At 44.7% G+C, this 18,510-nt stretch overlaps 1 protein-coding gene across 3 annotated transcripts in view; it reads left to right on the forward strand.

Annotated features, from left to right (window-relative positions):
- RGS8 (regulator of G protein signaling 8) overlaps positions 1–18,510 on the forward strand; it is a 130,099-nt gene that overhangs the window by 73,826 nt on the left and 37,763 nt on the right. For all 3 annotated transcript variants that reach the window (XM_040636306.1, XM_040636309.1, XM_040636310.1), the window contains exon 3: positions 10,556–10,726. The gene's annotated coding sequence lies outside the window, so the exon portion shown is untranslated. The remainder of the gene's footprint in view (positions 1–10,555; positions 10,727–18,510) is intronic.

Genomic DNA, 18,510 nt, shown 5'->3' on the forward strand with positions numbered 1-18,510 from the left:
AGCCAAATTATTATCCTGATCTATAGGATCTGTTTCCAGAAAGTTTCCTGGAGATTCTGAGGCACTGAATTTCACCCTCTCACTCCCTGACTTGTTCCTAAAACTCTTCAGTTACAGGAGAAGCTATTAAAATCAATGGCTGCTTTTTCCTTGCTGAGTCAGGCGAATGAGAGGCATTTCTGGGAATTTGAATGTCTTCCAAGAACTGGAAATTGCTGACAGTTCTCCTATACACAGCCTTGTTTCAAGAGGAACCTCAACCTCCACATCCCTTGTCCTTTTATTTATGTTGTCGTTTGCTTGTACTTATACAAGTATTTACTCTTACTGTAGCATTGATTCAGTGAATATTATGGGATCATTTCTAAGGCTTTCTGCTTCATGCTCACCTATATTAATGCCGTATATTGTAGATAGAGTAGCGGTGATACAGAAGTAAGGATATCCGTAATGTATCTGTCATTTCATATAACAATAGTTACCTTCACTGTGTGTAAAAAACATTGTTAGACCTCTGAAATGGGATTTCATAGGTCCCTTGCAGTCAGGAGACCAGGACTCATGTTGGCACCTGGCTTGCACGAACATCAATGGCCATGTGTATTGTGAACAATGATGCTAGAAATGTTGGCCCTTGGTAATCCTGGCTGGAGGTGCCTTTTGTGAATTCTTCATTCATTCCTTGCATGAGGACACTTTCTCTCGTCTCAGTCTACCAAGGTTATCTTGAGTCTGAGACTGGCTCCTGGAAATGGGGGCAGGAAGAGTGGATCTAGGATTCATACCTAACAAGAGACACGCACATAATCCACGTCACCAATTCCCTTTGGTGTAGTGGAAATAACAGAGAGGGAGTGGAAAGGAACCAGTTTTAGTGGGGAGAACCAGGGTGAAAGTTTAGTGCATGGCGCTGTATGTTTGTCCCACTTTCCATATGGGTCCAAGACAGCCCTGCCCCCCTTACTTGCTTTTCCCAAATTGGCATGTTTTGCTTCTGTGGATGACTGAATTGGGGAGGGCTTCTGCCCTTTGAGGGAGTGTAACAGATTCCAGGCACACGGATATAAACCAGAGGGAAAGCTGTGGTGGGGCTTGCCAGGAAATTGTTAAACCAAGGACAATGTGAGACATCAAGTATTTGCTTCCTTAGTGATTAACTTGTCAGTAAATTCAGATGTGGAGTCTCAAGGGGAAACCTCTCCAACCCATTATCGTGAACGCTCGTGTACTTTGGGAAGTGATTCCTGTGCTATTTCACATAAGCTGAGAAACTTGCATTTTATACAATCAGAGAAACATAGAAATCTGCAGTGTGGTTGCTAGAGGAATCACTATTTATCTGAGTCCCACTAGACAAAGCCACCTGGGCCCTGTGGATATTTGGGTTGAAAACAGTGCTTTTTATGGGCACAGGAGTGACTTAGTCGGTTAAGCATCTGCCTTCAGCTCAGGTCAAGATCTCAGGCTCCTGGGATCCAGCCCCACCCCGGTGTCAGGCTCTCTTCTCAGCAGGGAGCCTGCTTCTCCCTCTGCCCCTCCCCCCATCTCTCTCTCTCTCTCAAATAAAGAAATAAAATCTTAAAAAAAAAAACAGTGCTATTTAGGCTTATGTTTAAAGCTATAGTGAAATCTCAATTGTATAAATGTAAAGTCTTTATGTACTATTTTTAAGAAGGTGGCAAACTTGTTTAGGGCAGAGACTGTATCTCATCCCGACTGTGTATTTCCTGCAAAACCAAGTGCCATGCTATCCCATTTGTTGCTGTTCAATAAATATTTGTTAAGTGAATGATGCAACTTGGAGGTTTCACTCCTACAAATTTTTATCTCAAACCAGCTTTTCTCAACACTCAGCCCACTCCACAGCCCCCTCCCTGACTTCTCAGTCAATGCGTGTTGAGGGAACGCCAACAAAACCTAATTAGGAAGGTAAATCTACTTTGAAATGCACACATATAAACAAATGTGGGCCAAAGGCAAATTGAAATGATTCTTCAGAATTGTCTGTGGTTATTATCCATGACCCTGTGCTGGCCCAATTTTTACAGATAATCAGGTTATAGTTGATATTGGTTCTGCATTTCCACTTTAGAACAGAGGGAAAAGATGGGAGGATGCTAAAGCATGGATTAGGAGAAAATAAACTTATAGAAACCCTGGAGTTGTGGTGAGTTGGAGACACAAGACAAAAGGGTAGTAGTTTTCTTAGCTGAAGTCTATACGGATTTACCATTAGGCCACCACTGGATGATTTCTATTTGCTATCTCTCTAGGTTGTTCCGGGTGGGGGGTGGGGTGAAGGTGGTAGGTAGGATCCATGAGACCAGAGCAGTTTCTCATTCAGACTAGATGCCACAACTTTCCCAGCCGCCAGAGAACAGTTCTGGTTTATAGCTTCTCCTACCAAACAAGCCTCTCTCCCAGAAATTTGGGTAGCAGTTTAAAGTGGTCCTTCCCCTTCAGAGGGAAGGAGCTGAGAGTTTGGAGAGGTTGAAGCCTAGAGGTAGGGATTTTTTTTTTTTTTAAGAGAGAGGGAGAGCACAAGGGGAGCAGCAGGCAGAGGGAGAGGGAGAAGCAGACCCCCTGCTGAGCAGAGAGCCTGACATGGGCTCCAGTCCCAGGGCCCTGAGATCATGACCTGAGCCGAAGGCAGATGCTTAACTGACTGAGCCGTCCAGGCACCCCTAAAGGTAGGGATCTCTGCAAAATTTATGTCAAGGCTCTGACTTGGAATCATGTACTGAGTCTGGACCATTCTGGACGACTCTATCTTGTCCAGCATTACAGAGTGCAGGGCACATAACAGGTTCTCTGATGAATGAGTTGAGGAGTACATGAATGAACCTACTGGAAACAATCAAAATGCTTCTGCCCTTTCGTCATTTGCCTACATATCCCAGTGACCCACTGCATTCCCATTTAGAGGAGGTGACTTACTGGGCCATGTGCTTGCAATTAGACAACTGTGGTTTAAATATGCTAGGTATCATGAGACAAAAGTTTTTATCTCTGGAAATATTGGGTCATCCCCTGGTGACCCATGCCTTTGACCTGGCCTAAAATTCCCATCATTATTATCACTTAGGGGTTAGATAACAAAGTTAAAGAATTGAATTTCTTTAGGAAGTCACAGAAAAATGGGATATGTGCTTATTTAGGACATCACAGATAATGGAAATATTTTACTTAGGATTGGACCTTTACCCCTTTCCCAGGTTAGCTGGTTGATTCCTTTGTTAACGAGTGTATGAGATACAAGGCAAGTGCTTTAAAAGCAGAGAAGCTATCAGTGATGGAGGAAAGATTAGAGGACAGGTGCCACCTCAAGGATTTCAGCTCAAAGACTGACTGGACTTCTGTCTCTGCCTACTTAGATAGGAGAACCTGCTTCCCAGTTTCGTCCAGGCTCTGCCCCATCACCAGCTGGAAATCAAGATCCTTTGTTAGTAGCATTCAGTTTTTCAGGCTGCTGGATGTGACAGATGGCTCTAAAGACTATCTTGAGGTCAACCCTGAAATCTTAGCTCATCCCAGGAGCAGCTGCAGGAACCTCATTCATGGTACGCTTTGAGGGGCAAAAAGTTGCATTTGTCCCAAAGGAAGATGGGGCATGAATATGGCCCAAGAGAAGTGATAACTCTGATTTGCCTTGCTTCAGAGTCTAGTATCTTGCTGCCAGTTTCCTAAAGTACTGCTGTTACGAGGTCACAGCTCTGCTCCAGGACATCCAGTGGCCGGCTGTTGTCCATCAGCTCAAACTCCCACTCTTCTACCCTCTGCCACTGATTGCACTTCTTTGCCTCATTTGAGATAGAGCTGCAGGTAGAGGACGAAGGGGCCTAAGTGTCATGTGGGTGCCATTTAACAGGTTTGCAAGAAAACGTGACACCCATTTGGGTCAATTTATATGACAGTTTTTAAAATAATGATTCATGATCTATGTAATTTATTGATTAAAATTGGGAAGCTTGGAGAGGATATTCAGCTGGGATTGGGAAAACTCGAATATGAATCCCAGTTCTGCTATATTACTACAATAAATCCTTAGATAATTTAGTTTTCTTCTGGTGTCTCAATTTCCTCAAAGACACTTGGCCCACTGGTTTGTGGTGGTGATCAAATTAGTTGATTGCAAAAGAGTCCTTTCAAATATTAAATTTTAAATTCAAAGCACTTTCAGATATAAAATTCCATCAGTTAAAAATTAGAGAGTGCATTGATTCTTAAGTAAAGTGTTGTTTCAGGGTTGGGTCTTTTTTTTTTCTTTCTTTCTTTGTACTTAACAAAATGAGAATCTAATAAAAAGTATTTGGTCTTCCTGAGAAACCTATGACTTCCAGCCTCTCTGCTATGAAGGCTATGGAAATTAATCATTGGGAGAGCAATCCTACATCTTCTGCAGCCAGAGTCAGCCTGAGGAGAACCTGGGGTCTCATCCAGGATGTCACCCTGGGCTGGCACTTCCTTTCTCTTGAAAGAGAGGTCAAGAACAGTGTTGCCCTTTGTTTCATTTTAGGGAAGGGATGCTAAGGGGTCAGAAATTGGTGCACTCATTAAAATGTACAGGGACAAAGTAACCCAATCAGTAGAGTGTATGTGGGGTGGGGGGTGTATTTTGGGGGGGTCAGGTTAGGGTGAGTGGCTACACCTGCTTCCATCCATTTTCTAGGGCATATGGCTTCAGCTGCTGCCCAGCGACAAGCCAGTTCATCAAAGCCTTTGATAGTGGCTTTCAAAATGTGTCAGCCAATAGCCAGACAGGACCAGCCTAACAGCTGAAGGACACCCCATCCCCTTCGCTGGAGCAGAGAATGGGGAAGGAGCAGATGGAGGCCCTTCTCCCCTTGGCTGGCTCTCAGGGCACACTGTTATACATTCAGGACTCAGAAGCTGAGACCGAGGCGTACTCTTCCCACACTTCTGCCCTTGGCCCAGAGCTCCAGAAGGAGTCTCACAAACCCCTCTGCAGTCCTCTTCATGGGGTGTGAGGTGTCAGATTTTATCCAGTGCAGGCACCCTGAAAGGGTTTGCTCTCCTATTAAATTTGCCTTTTCATGTGGCATTAATCAAACAGCTGAACCATGCCGGCGCTGCTGGAGCACAGCATTCATTATAGGCCCCGAGGGATCCCTTTCTCCAGATTTCAGAGCTTTGGCTCCTGGAATAGAGATATCCGTCCAGCCAGGAAGGCCCCAAGCATGCTGCAGCCCGCTCAAGAGACTTTCCTTCCCTGCATCCTCACTGCAGTCCCCATGGTGCTGTGAATCCCCTCGGATTCCTAAAGTCCCCGCAGCAATGAAGCCGACTTTGGGGAGCCACCGCACAGGGAGAAGAGCCTCCAACAGGGATGTGCATGAGTCTTCTGAGGACACAGCCATATGGCGTGTGTTGAGTCTCTCCCATAAAATCCTTTCCATGCTCCCTGTGGCAAACGCCCATCCCCAGAGGCTGGAGTTGAGAAGGTTCTCAGGCCTGCTTCCCTTGTCCTCCTGCTCCTGACACTTGGGTCTCCAAGCTAGTCTTTGCTCCCTGGGAGGTGTCTGGAGCAGTTGTGGGTCTGCAGAAGCCTGCCTCCTCCCTGTACCCCACTACCTGCGCGCACGTACACGTACATGCAACAATCTTCTCTGTTTCCGAACACCGGGCTTTGCCAGTAGAAACTCCCACTGAGCCATAGCTCCCCTCTCAATATCTTTAATGTCAGATGGAATAAATGAGCGCTGTTTCTATCATGATGTGGAAAACCCTCTGGCCCAGGGATGGAGGAGCTCAGGGTGATGAAAGTTCAGCAGGAGGAAACACTGCCGGTCTTTTTTTTTTTTTTTTTTTTGAGATTTTATTAATTTTTTTTTTTAGATTTTATTTATTTATTTGACAGAGAAAGACAGCCAGTGAGAGAGGGAACACAAGTAGGGGGAGTGGGAGAGGAAGAAGCAGGCTCCCAGCGGAGGAGCCTGATGTGGGGCTCTATCCCAGAACGCCGGGATCACGCCCTGAGCCGAAGGCAGACACTTAATGACTGAGCCACCCAGGCGCCCCTGAGATTTTATTAATTTATTTGAGATAGAGTGAGAGCACCAGTGTGGGGGGAGAGGGAGAAGCAGGCTCCCTGCTGAGTAGGGAGCCTGACCCCGGGGTGGGGTGGCTGGCTGGATCCCAGGACCCTGGGATCCATCACGACCTGAGCCGAAGGCAGATGCTTAACCAACTGAGCCACTCTGGTGCCCCTGAATTCCAGTGTAGTTAACATATAGCATTCTATTAGTTTCAGGGGTACAGTGTAGTGATTCAACACTTCCATACATTAGTCAGTGCTCATCATGACAAGTGCACTCCTAATCCCTCTCACCTATTTCCCCCATCTCCCCGCCCTCGTCCCCTCTGGTAACTACCCGTGTGTTCTCTGTAATTATGAGTCTGTTTCTTGGTTTGTGTCTTTTTATTTCCCTTTGTTCATTTATTTTGTTTCTTAAATTCCACATATGAGTGAAATCATATGGTATTTGTCTTTCTCTGACTTACTTCACTTAGCATTATACCCTCTAGCTCCACCCATGTTGTTGCAAATGGTAAGATTTCATTTTTTATAACTGAATAATAATCCATTATTAATATATATACATCTCACATCTTCTTTACCCAATTCATCTGTCACCGGACACTTGGACTGTTTCCATAATTTGGCTATTGAAAGTAATGCTGCAGTAGCATAGGGGTGTTTTTGTATTCTTTGTGTAAATACCCAGCAGTGTGATTACTGGATCATAGGGTAGCTCTATTTTTAACTTTTTGAGGAACCTCCATACTGCCTGCCACAGTGGCTGCCCCAGCTTGCCTTCCCACCAGCAGTGCACAAGGGTTCTTTTTCTCCACAACCTTGACGGTCCTTGTTGTTTCTTGTGTTTTTTATTTTAGCCATTCTCACAGGTGTGAGGTGATATCTCGTTATAGTTTTGATTTGCTTTTCCCTGATGATGAGTGATAGTGAGCACCTTTTCATGTGTCTGTTGGACATCTGGATGTCTTCTTTGGAGAAATGTATGTTCATGTCTTGTGCCCATTTTTAATTGGGTTATTTGTTTCTGAGGTGTTGAGTGGTATAATTTCTTTATATATTTTGGATACCCTTTCTCAGATATGTCATTTGCAAAAACGGAGAGGCTGCTTTTAATATGGAAGAGTGAATCAGAATGCATGAGTCCTAGCTCTGTTTATGCATAACATCTTCGGCTTAACCTTTTGCAGGATTATTAAAAAAAAAAAAAACAGTATAATTTCATCCAAATAAATAGTTTATGTTTCTCTGGGTGCTTTTTTTCTGCAGACATGCAGTAAGTCTTTGAACACTTACATACACATGCTGACTATATGGAACCACACATTCGAGACGGAGATGTGTGCACACAGTTGCTAATGGGTCCTGCACCAATTTCCTTGGTAAATTCTGTGCTTATGAAGTAAGACTTACTTCAGGGTTAAACAAAATAATGATAAGCATCTGACTCCAGCTGGGACTACCTTGCCCTTTTCTTATTCAGGACTGGTGAAATTTTGAACACTGAAAAAAGATTTTGCCCGGTAGCAAATTCGCTCTCACCTAGATAATATTGCTGTTTTTTTCCACCCACACAAAGGAAAAGTCCTGGGGAAAGGTATTTGTGACTTTAGTCTTAGAGGGGAAATAATCATGCATCAGGGAAGGATGTAAGTTTTTTTCTAGGACTTTATGGAATTCTTTTTTGGCTTTCCAGAGAGAAGGGATTATTTTTTCTTCAAGGAAATTTCAAGGAGAAAGTAATAATAAATGACCTTATTGAGTGTTCTACGTGGCAGACATTTCTGTAAGTGTAAAGCTATCGACTCACTTACGATCCCTGTTTTACGGATAGGAAAATTGAGGCACAGCTGGGTTGAATCATTTGCCTAAAGTCACACAGCTCTTAAGTGGTGGAGCTGGGATTCAAATGAAGACAGTGTGGTTCCAGAACCTGCCCTCTTAGTCCTCAGGATGGATACAATAAAACAAAATCTAAATAAAGAAACAAACCTTACAATGACCCAGATGGTGTCAGCTCCTTATTCAAAGTCTGTCAACTAGTTTATAGAATCTGCATGGCTTTGGCTTCTTCCTTCTCCCTGATTTTATATAGTTCTTCATTCTGTTATCCAGCAGCTACCCCAGAGGGTAGCAGCGGAAGGGAGAGATAGGGGAACTCAAATCCATTCACGTTCAATGATCATCAGCCATTCTAGAAATTGTCAAATGGGGAAAATGATCATTTGTGTCATCGTTCCCAGTATTACCTCTGGTTTCCCTGAATTAGAGACATTATTAATGCATTAAAGATTTTGGAAACTCTACCCTTTCTCATGGCCTTTCTTTTCTCCTACTTCAATTTGAATCATTTTAATAAGCACTCACTTGGCCTTTGGCAGTGAAGAGTCGTGGCCCACCACATTTTCTCAGTTATAAGATTCCATCAATTGAGAGATGAGTTATGTTTTTAATACAGCTTTATTTTTTGAGGGGCACTGATGGATGGGGGTCACCAACCTTACCACATTATATGTGTATGCTGATTAGCAAACATCTTGCTACAGAAATGTTAAAATGTGAGGAAAAAATGTGTTTTAGAATTGAGAAAATGTATTTTGCTTCAACAAGCAATAAGCCTTAAGGTAGTATTTTGTGAGGGTTCCTCTTACGTGGTCTGCCCTCTCTGGGTATCAGAATTTTGATTACAGTAGTCAGCTGGAGTTCAGCCTCGTTCAGACATCTATTTTTAACAATAGCTGAAGGGTTGCTCTTTTTCAAGACAAGAGAAAGATTATTTAAGATTATTAAGAGTAAGGGAACTGACTCATGGAATGGGTCAGAACTTCTTTCTTGTTAGGAAGGGGCTGGCTTCAGTGGTTTCCCCCTAATGGGCTGGAAATTGAGTGGAGATACCTACCTAAGGCAGAAGGATTGGAAAGGTCAAGGGAGGTGGGCCGGGTTTGAGATCACCAGGGCAAATAGAGAGATTGAAACTCTAGAAATAAATTCAGACCTAAGGGTTTGGAATAAGAGATTAGGTTTGGAGCAACTGCAATTGAAAAAACAAAACATGGGCTTATTAGGTCATCATTGAGAAAGGCCTTGGGATGTCTATGAGTTATCTTCAGGACTACCTGGTGGATTCTTAAATTAGATGGGTTTTTAAAAAAGGGATGAAGGCAAAGCAGGGAAAATGAAAACTAGAGAGGAAGCCAAGATTGTTTTGTTCATGGGAGTATTCCTAGTAATGGCATCCTTAGCACAATGCCTGGCCCATAGGAGGCGCTAAATAAACATATGTTGATTAAATTATAAGTAAATCGCCTCTTGTAGAGGTTCATTTGTTCATTCATTCACCCTTTCGACAAATTTTATATTGAGTATATATGGATATAGACGCTCGTAAGTGAGTAGATGCAGGTGTGGGATTCTGTGGAAGTTTTGAAATTCCACATCTACCAGACACAGGATGCATACAAGCAGTTTACTAAACATGTATCTTAAGCATGTGCACAACATGTGCATTGAACTATAGTGTGTTCTGCTATTTATGTCCAATGTCTCATATCTAAGGACAGGGTGCCGACTGGGAAATGTCTCTTCTTTCAGGTAGTAACTCTCTTATTCTTTCATTTGCTCCTACATTGTCTAGTGACCACTTCTGTGTCCTGGGCCATTCATGTTAGATATTAGGCTCGGAGGGAAAGCTTTTTTAAATGCCTATTTAAGAGTGATTGTAAGCAGCGTTGCCGTTTCTCAAAATTCAGACTTGGTCCACAGAGTCTCCTCCGTAGGATTCCTGAGCTCCGTTAGCTGCACCATTCTGAGTGTGCTAGAATGCAGGAAGATTATTTTCCCTAACCTGTTCTGGGAAAATGTGAGTTGGCAGCTGTTTGTTACAGCACGTCCATTTTTGTGGTGCTGCAAATTTATCTCACTTGTATCTGCTGCGGTGGTGGGAGGGGTCAGAACCTGCTCTAGTGTAGGCTTCCAAGTCAGTCTGGAAAAAGACTAACCCCTTTAGCAGAAGTTATGAATGCTAAGATGTCCTCTAAGTGTTGGACCATGTAATTGTTCTGTATATGCAGTGTTGTAGGCTAGCGGATCCCAAATCAAGTCCATCCATAGGTGCCAAAGATAAATCACTGGTCACAGAAAAATGAAAGAAAAAAATACCACAGTGTAGTGTGCGTGTGTGTGTGTGTGTGTGTGTGTGTGTGCATGCATGAATGTACATGGGCATATGCGTGTGCATGTGTTTAAATATTTCTTTATATTCACATTTATGTACATAAATGTGGGTGCAGGGTTGCCAACTGTACTTTCGTAGGAAGAATTATCCTTCATTCTAAGATTATGTCCTTTGTATGTTTTTGGCATCAAAATTATCTTTATTTTATAAAATGATGGCAATGGTAGATAATTTTTTAGTGTTCTTATTTGGAAAAATAAAAGTTTGACGATCTTGTGGTTGCCATTTGGGAATTTTATAAACTGTGGCTGGGCTATGATTTACAGGCCTGGAAATCACCGAAATCCTACACTAGGAACTGTGATGGGCAAAGAAGGATGACTGCTTGCTCTCCAACAGTAAGCAATTCCTGTGGAAAAATTAGACGCTTCAGCAAAATCGCCTGCACAACGTTAACTTCCAAAGCTGTGCTTGATAAAAGGACTATGCCTTGAAAGGTGAGTAAATTAATATACCTATTATATAATCACCCAGAGGCAAAGAAAGATTGTCCAAGGTTTCAGAAGAAACAAGCACAAATTGACTTTCTCATAAAGCCTGGATGTCATTTAGTTGCTTATGTTAGTTTTTGCTCTTTAATGTTAGAAATGAAGTTGGGGGGATACATTAAAATGACTAATGTTCAGGGAATGGAGCTAGAAGTACCCAGAATGGGCTTTGCAATCTGGGCTACTATACAATATATCAGTGAGCTTTTGCTGTGTAAAAAAACATCCTAAAGCTTCTTGGCTTAAAACAACAACCTTTACTGAGGTCATAAACATGTAGGTCATTTGGGCGATCTTGGTTGGGCTGGCTTAGCTATTCTTCTTCATGGTCCCCAGTCAGCTGGTGGATTGGCTGGTGGCTGGATTATCTAGTATGACCTCACATGTCTGGCAGTTGACTGGCTGTTGGTTGGTATGATAGTGGTGACTAGATCATATATTTCTATTCATCCAGTAAGCCAGTGCGGATTTCTTCACCTGGAGGCTGCAGGACTCCAAGAGTAGCAAGAGACCGAAAACCCCACTTCACAAGTGCTTCCCAAACCTTTGCTTGTATCCTGTTTGCTCTTGTCCGATTGCTTAAAGCAAGTTACATAGCCACACCTAGAATCAGTGCAGGAGAGAGTATCTAAGGGCCTGGGTACAGAGAGCTGTGAACAAACTGAGGGCCATCACGTCCACAGTCTACACTCCTGGTGATAGATAATACCTGAGTAATGGTCTTATCAAATTACTAAGCTTTCTTTGTCCACAGTCTTCTAAGGATTTATTCCAGATGAGCAGGAGAAATATAGTACAGAATTGTAGAATTATGGAAATGGAAGAAAATGAATAGATAACCTAGCTTAGCCCTGTCATTCAATAGAAGAGGAAATGGAGACTCAAAAAAAGTTGGCTGGCTTGCCCAAAGAGCTAGTACTGATAAATATTTTAGACTTCTATGCCTATACTCTGGGAATTTAATCTTGGTTAAGAAAGAAAACTCCATTTCATGTTTGACTTTTTGAACACATGGGATGAGGTGAGAAAAGCAAAGTGAAACAAGATATAGTTTCTGCTTTCATGGAGTTTATAGTCTAATGGGAGTATGCAGACAAGAAACCAGATAATTTAAAAAAATACAGACATACACACACGGTTAAGTATAGGATGTAATGAGGAATCAAAGGGGGCATGAATCCTGAGGGAGCAGATGGGATATCCGTTAGTAGTCTAAGCTGCTTACATATAAACTCATTAATTTTCATAACATCCCTATGAGGCAGGTGCTATGAGTATCCCTGTTTTACAGGAAAAGAAATCGTGGCACAGAGAGGTTAATGATGTGCTCAAGGTCACAAAATTGGTACGTGGCGGAACTCTGTTTGTATATAGAGTACCCGTTCTTCATGAACCACAATCCATGTTCTTTGTCATTTCCATCTGCTGCCTGTGGAAATGGAGATAGGGGAGAAGTGGGTATAGTTGAAGGATCATTCAGACCTCCTACAGAATGATCTGGTTGAGAACAGAATTCCTGGATAGATATAAATTCTATTCTCTATAAATAAACTTCAGATATGTGCACGTTTCAAACTGTTTGATGCCCATGTGTGTTTGCACGTGAACACATACAGGCCTGTGCCCTACACACCCAAGTATAGGGGGGTTACCCTCTAACAGACCTTTGTATAATAAATTGGTCCATAGGGTGAGGTTCAGCAGCTCTCTTTGCTCCTTTGATTAACTGTTATCTATCCATTCTTCTGTTCTAGTTCCTTTCTATTCAGAATCTACTTCTTCTACCCGGGGATGGGGTTATTTTGATTTTGTTTCTGTGTTTGTTTACTTTCTTTTTTCAGGTTGGCAGTCTCTGCTTTCTTACTGCCAGAGGCTCTCTTCTGCTAAAGGAGGTGGCCCCCTCTCTACATTTCTTCTCTTAAGCCTTAGGCGTTACCCGTGTTTCCTTTGACAGGTGATACTATATGGGAGAGCAAAGAAAGCCTTCCTCCACAATGGCTAATCAATCAGAGAGATACAGCCACTTTTGCTGGAAGGGGAGGGAGCCTAACAAATCATTTAAGACTGAGCTCAGACATTTACTTGTGGGGTGAGCGTGTGTGTGTGTGTGTGTGTGTGTACACATGTATGTGTGTGCGCACACGTGAGCTTGCATTTATGCATGTGTGTGAGAATGACATACTCTAAGGGAGATAATTTAGACCTTACACTTCACTTAAATGAGGAGGTTATCTAATTTCTGATGTTGGCTCTTCAATGGTTTCCATATGTGTATATTATGCAAGACATGTCCTAGCTACGACCAAGGACAGCTCCTCTGTGTTATTTTCCACTGCTGCCGTGACAAATGATCACATTCCAATGGTTCTGTAGGCTGGAAGTCTGACATGGGTCTCACTGGGATAAAAGCAAGGTGTCCACAGGGCTCTGTTCCTTTCTGGAGGCTCTAGGGAAGGACCTGTTTCCTTGCTCACTCAGGTTCTTTAGAAACCAGTTCCTTGCAGGTCAGGACTCCCCTAGCCTTCGAAGCCTGTTTTCAAATGAGAGATTGTAGGGTCATTCTCAACTCCTTCCCACCCGTCCCTGTTCTGGACTCCCCGCCCATCCCTCACATCAGATCAAGTCCGGCTGACCCAGCCATCCCAGGTCTCTGTACTTTGTTCTTTCCTCTCAGGTACGCTGTTTTAGGTTGGGGCTCGTCCTCTTGCCTGGGGGTTTACAACATAACCTTGATTGAATTCTCTCTCCTCCAGTCCTTCACCATTCAGTGTCTTCTCAAAGCACAGGTCTGATCATGAAAATGACTTGACCAACATTCTTTTATTTCAAGTTTTTTACCTCTGGTTACAATGTGCCCCTTAAATCACATCTTCCACAGTAGCCTCCTCCTATCCCGCTTCACTTTCTGCTCCAGCCTCCCTAGAAAGCACACTCACTATTCTGCAAACATACCAGGCACCTCAAACTCTGTGCCTTTGCCCAGGCTGTTCCTCTGTCTGGAGTTTCCCCCTGTTAAACTCAAGCTTGTCAAAATCCTCAGGTGACCTTCAGAGTGCAAGTCAGATGAGACCTCCTCTGGGAGGACATATGTGGTGGCTCCGGTGGCTGTCTCCCCCTTCCCTCCTCCCCTGCCCATGTTGCTGTGGCACTGTGTCTTCAGCTTACTTATCCATGCCTTAGAGTCACTTAATTAAATCTCTGTCTCCTCTGGATCACGTGAGACATAAGTCGGTTGTCTTAATTGCCTTTGAATCCCCCCAACACACAGTAGGCTCCAACGATGGCTCCTGAATTGACCTGATTTTGTTGAACTGCTGTGATGTTTAATGCATCAGTGAGATGCTGATCGTGACTGTCTGCAGAGGCAAGGTGGTGTGCCGACCATCCGCCATCCCCCAGGGGTCATCTGGGGCCGCACTGGTCAGGACTCTGGAGACAGGCCTGAGGAAGAGCACTAGCTTGCCCCAGCGATGGAGAGCTCCCTAGAAATTCACAGCACACCAGTTCTCCACTCCCTCTGCCTCCCGTCCCCTCCCTCCAGAGAAGGCCCTTCCTTGAGATCTCTCTCCCCCTCGTTAGCTGAGCTTGGTGCGTGTTCCCCTGCTGCAGCTTCCTTTGGTCTTCTCCGGCTTCCACTGTTTGTTTATTTTCTTCCCTGTCAGCCTCTTCCTCTGCTGTGGTTGTAAATAGAGCCAGTGACTGTCAGCTCTGGGGCCTGTGCAGTGAACCCTCCACGTGTCAGTGGCAGGTCAAGTAGACTCTAGCATCAGATGCCATGGGGTATCCCTCAGGCTCAGAAGCTTCCCCAGACACTGGCCCAAGCTGCCCAGCAGATTTTGCTCCTGACCATCCAAATGGAACTTTACAGACAGAAGCATCACATGACACACTCCATCCCCTCCCGGTGGGTGCTCCCTCTTGCTTCTGTTCTTGCTGCCACAAGCCCCTGGTCAGAGGTTGGGCAAATGACAGAGGGGGCACTCAGACTGCCTGCAGGGTAGAGTGACATATGACACCAAATATTTCATGCATTATACTATGTCATGCCAATTCTTTTTTCTTGTCTTTGAGAAAGTTGGAGCTGTGCTTGATCTAAAGTGTGTAGCCAATTCCAAATTCCTAAGACAGAGTGGCCTTGCTAGTTGATTATAGAAAGGGATAGAGACAACCTTAAAGGCAGGCCAGGCATATGGTGCTTCAGTCTTTCTCCCACACCACCTCATAAAGTGATGCTTCCAACCTGGTCTGTTTTTGAGCCAGAGCAGGTCATCCTCTCTCCCCCATGCCAGTTACCCCACTTCACCTCCTTTCCCTCTGTGCAATCAGGGGATCTCCTCCCTCCCCGCCTCCCAGCTCTGCCACCCCCTCTGCTCTCTGCCTCTCCCTGAATTCTCCAGCGCAGCTGGCCCCTCCGTGATGAGCTGTCAGCGGGAGAGCCACACAGGCAGTGCCATCCTGCTCAAGTCTTCGAGTCTTTGGTCCTCCCCCGACTCTGCGTGGCAGTGCACATCATCTGTCAGAGTGCCCCTCTCCCTCCCTCCGCTTCCCCACCCCCTTCCCTTGCTGCTAGCTCTTTCCCTGCTCATGAGATGCAAAGCCCGGGCGAGCAGAGCCAGCGGGAGCCGGGAGCCGGGAGCCAGCGGCATGTTGCAGCAGCTCTGCTAGGGGCGCTGAGGTGAGGTGGGCCATCCTCCGCCACCTTCTCCCATGTACCAGGAGGTGGCTGACTCTGTCACTCAGGGCCTCACCGAGCCATGCCCAGCTGGGGCCCGGGGCCAGCCACACCTTCCCAGCTGTACTGCCCACTGCCAGACAGGTAAGAGAGAGCAGCTCCTTCCAGCTCAGCCTGGATGGGTCCCTGGACTGGCCATCCCCAGCCACAAGTCTTGTGAGAAGGGCAGGGCATCTCAGGGCAGAAAAGGCACTGTCCTCCTGTCGGTCCCTGTTCATTCTCTAACAGAGCTCTGGAGAGGGGGGCAAGCCTGTCACCCCTGCCAGGAGCATGAGTGCAGGACTATGCCCATTCTTCCCACTTAGTGGGAGCTAAGCTGCAAAGGTTCCTTTTTTTGTTCTCCTTTCTCCTCAGTCCTAACTCCTCACGTCCCCTGAAGCCCGTTTTCTGGCCCCTGAGAGATGCGGTTTCTTCGCTCACATCCCTGCGGGGCTCTGAAAATATTGTAGGCTTGCTATCTGGACTGTGACACTGTCTCTTTTCGTTCCATTCATTTCTTTTCTGCTGCTGTTTTAAGCGGGTCGCCTGCACAGCGGTCTGGCTGCCCACAGCATCTGTTTTGTTTTGTCAGCGTGAAGGTTTCCAGCGTTGCTGGTGACTAACACTGGTGACACATTCCGATGCAGAAGGACTCACAATCCCAATGAGTTGGATGGAGATTAAAATACATTGGAGATCGCCAGGTTCTTCTGTGTCCCCCCCAGCTTTAGGGAGGTATAATTGACAAATAAAATTGTGGTATGTTTAAAGTGTACAAATTGATGATCTGATACACAGATACATTGTGAAAGGCTCCCCCACCTCACGTTAACGAACATCCATTGGCACCTCACGGATTTTTTTTTTCAATTAAAAATATATTTTTTATTATTATATACAACCCTGAAATAACATCATAGTTAAATTTTGATCACATTCTGGATTGTTTTCTTAGACATATTCTTAAAACAAGACTTGCTGGGGCAAGGGTGTTTTTGTTTTTGTTTTTGTTTTAACTGAGATGTAATTGACATGTAACATTGTATTGGTTTCAGGCGTACAACATAATGATTTGATACATGTACATATTGCAAAGTGATCACCACAATAAATGTAAACATCCATTACCACACGTAGCTACTGATTTTTTTTTTAGCAGGTCACCAATTGCTAAGCAGTGAGTTGAGAGCACCGTTGCCACTTAAAGGAGGTGATGAGTCCCTGGCATCAGCTAAATGGGTCCTTCTGAGTGCTGTCTCGGTAGTGACTTGTGGGAGGCATGGAGGAGGAGAGTGGCTTTTCTCTTTCTGTATTAGAGCCACTCATTCTCAATCCATTGTTTCACACGCATACTGAAAATCTGGCTTTCATGTCCTTGTAAGTCCTGATCTTGGGGTGCTTTCAACCCAGTGAAATAAGGAAAGCCTACCACAGCCTGCAACTTGGGTTAGTTTTGGATTATTTGTTCCTACAGATTTGAAAAACTTCAGGGTTTTCTTAGAAGATGGAGGGGGTGCTGGAAAGTGGGGAAGCGAGATAGCTGTTATCATGAGAGCCTATACGTGTTTGGGGAAATCACAAAGCTGTAAATGTGCAATGTGGTATTTATTATGCTATTGATGGCTGTTATTATTCTGGGAATGATAACCTCATGAGCACTCAATCAACCCAGTAAACTAGTTTTTATTAATCATTTGCTCAATCCTCAGAGTAGGTTTCCTGGCGAAGGTCGATAGGACTGGGGTGGGCAGGGATTGGAGTCCCCACCATGGCCAGGCATCAGTAAGCTCCCCCTAGGGACCTGGTCCGGCAGGCCCTTTTTTTCTTTAATTTCACCCAGTGCCTAACACACAAAGAATCTGAAAACTTTCTCCTAATTGTTGCCTAGTTGAACTAAATCTGCTACTGAGGCCAAGGTGTTTCTTTCATGGGTGAGTTAACTCTGACCTGTAGATCACGGTTCCTTAGCTAATGATAGCCATTTCACAAATGCCAGCTACTCCCAGGGGATTGAGTGAGAGTGGGTGGATGGCTGGCGAAACCCATCATATTTCCATTAAAAAAAAAAAAAACCCTCCAAATGTGGATCTCAGTGATGGGTACAGAGCAGCAACTGAATCTGCCGAAATGTGTGTAGAGTAGGGAAAAGCCTGGGGGTCCTGGGTTCAAGTCTCCCTAGGGCCATTAGTGGAATTACTCTGGGCCCTTCACTCAGGGCTACTGAACAGCTTTGCTTTTGTACTCTGTAAAATGGGCCCAGGAGCAAGCACCAAGCTTACCTCCAGACGTGTTTGTGAGCTAAACTAAAGGAATGATGGTAGCTCCCAGTGATCACAGTGTGCCGGACAGCTTGGCTAGGTATTTTCCCTACATTATGCTGTTTCATCTTCTCAACTTCCCAGAACAAACTGAGGCTCATGGAAGCTAAGAAACTTGATCAAATTCAGCCAGAGAAGTGAAAGCAGTTTGTAGGTTGTGACTGTGCTGTATAAAGGTGAGTTTTGTGATGTGTAATGACTTCATGGCTTATCATTTTTGTGCTGCCTATCCGATCCCAGGCTCTCTGTTTTGTGCTTTTTAATTTCCTCTTTGTCCAAACACCTACATCTCCAGACATGCTAGAAATGCTCCTTGCTCCCATCTGTGCCTCAGGGATCAGGATATTTTTCACTGTCCAGGCCGTGTCAGCCTTCTCATTAGGGCCTTTATTATTTGTGCTGTGTATGGAATTTCCAAAAGCCTTTTGAATTTTTCAACAAAAGGTCATAGAAGGAAGAAGGCCTCAGAAAAACTGAATGACTTAAGGTAGATTCCGACCAGGCCTTGCCTCACAAGGAAAAGTGTCAGAATTTGCTCAGCATCTTTGTGCATTAGAGCGCACCCACACAGCCCCGGCCCCTCCCCCTGCCCCCAGTGCAGACATTAATGTGCACCCCGCACAGGCACAAAAGCGAGTCACCTCCTTTCCCTGAGGGCTCTGTGCAGAGAGGAGCAGATCCCAGTGGGAGAGCTGTCCCTGGAG

Source organism: Ursus maritimus, unplaced genomic scaffold, assembly GCF_017311325.1.
Source record: "Ursus maritimus isolate PB19 unplaced genomic scaffold, ASM1731132v1 scaffold_2, whole genome shotgun sequence".
In the NCBI taxonomy this organism is placed as follows: domain Eukaryota; kingdom Metazoa; phylum Chordata; class Mammalia; order Carnivora; family Ursidae; genus Ursus; species Ursus maritimus.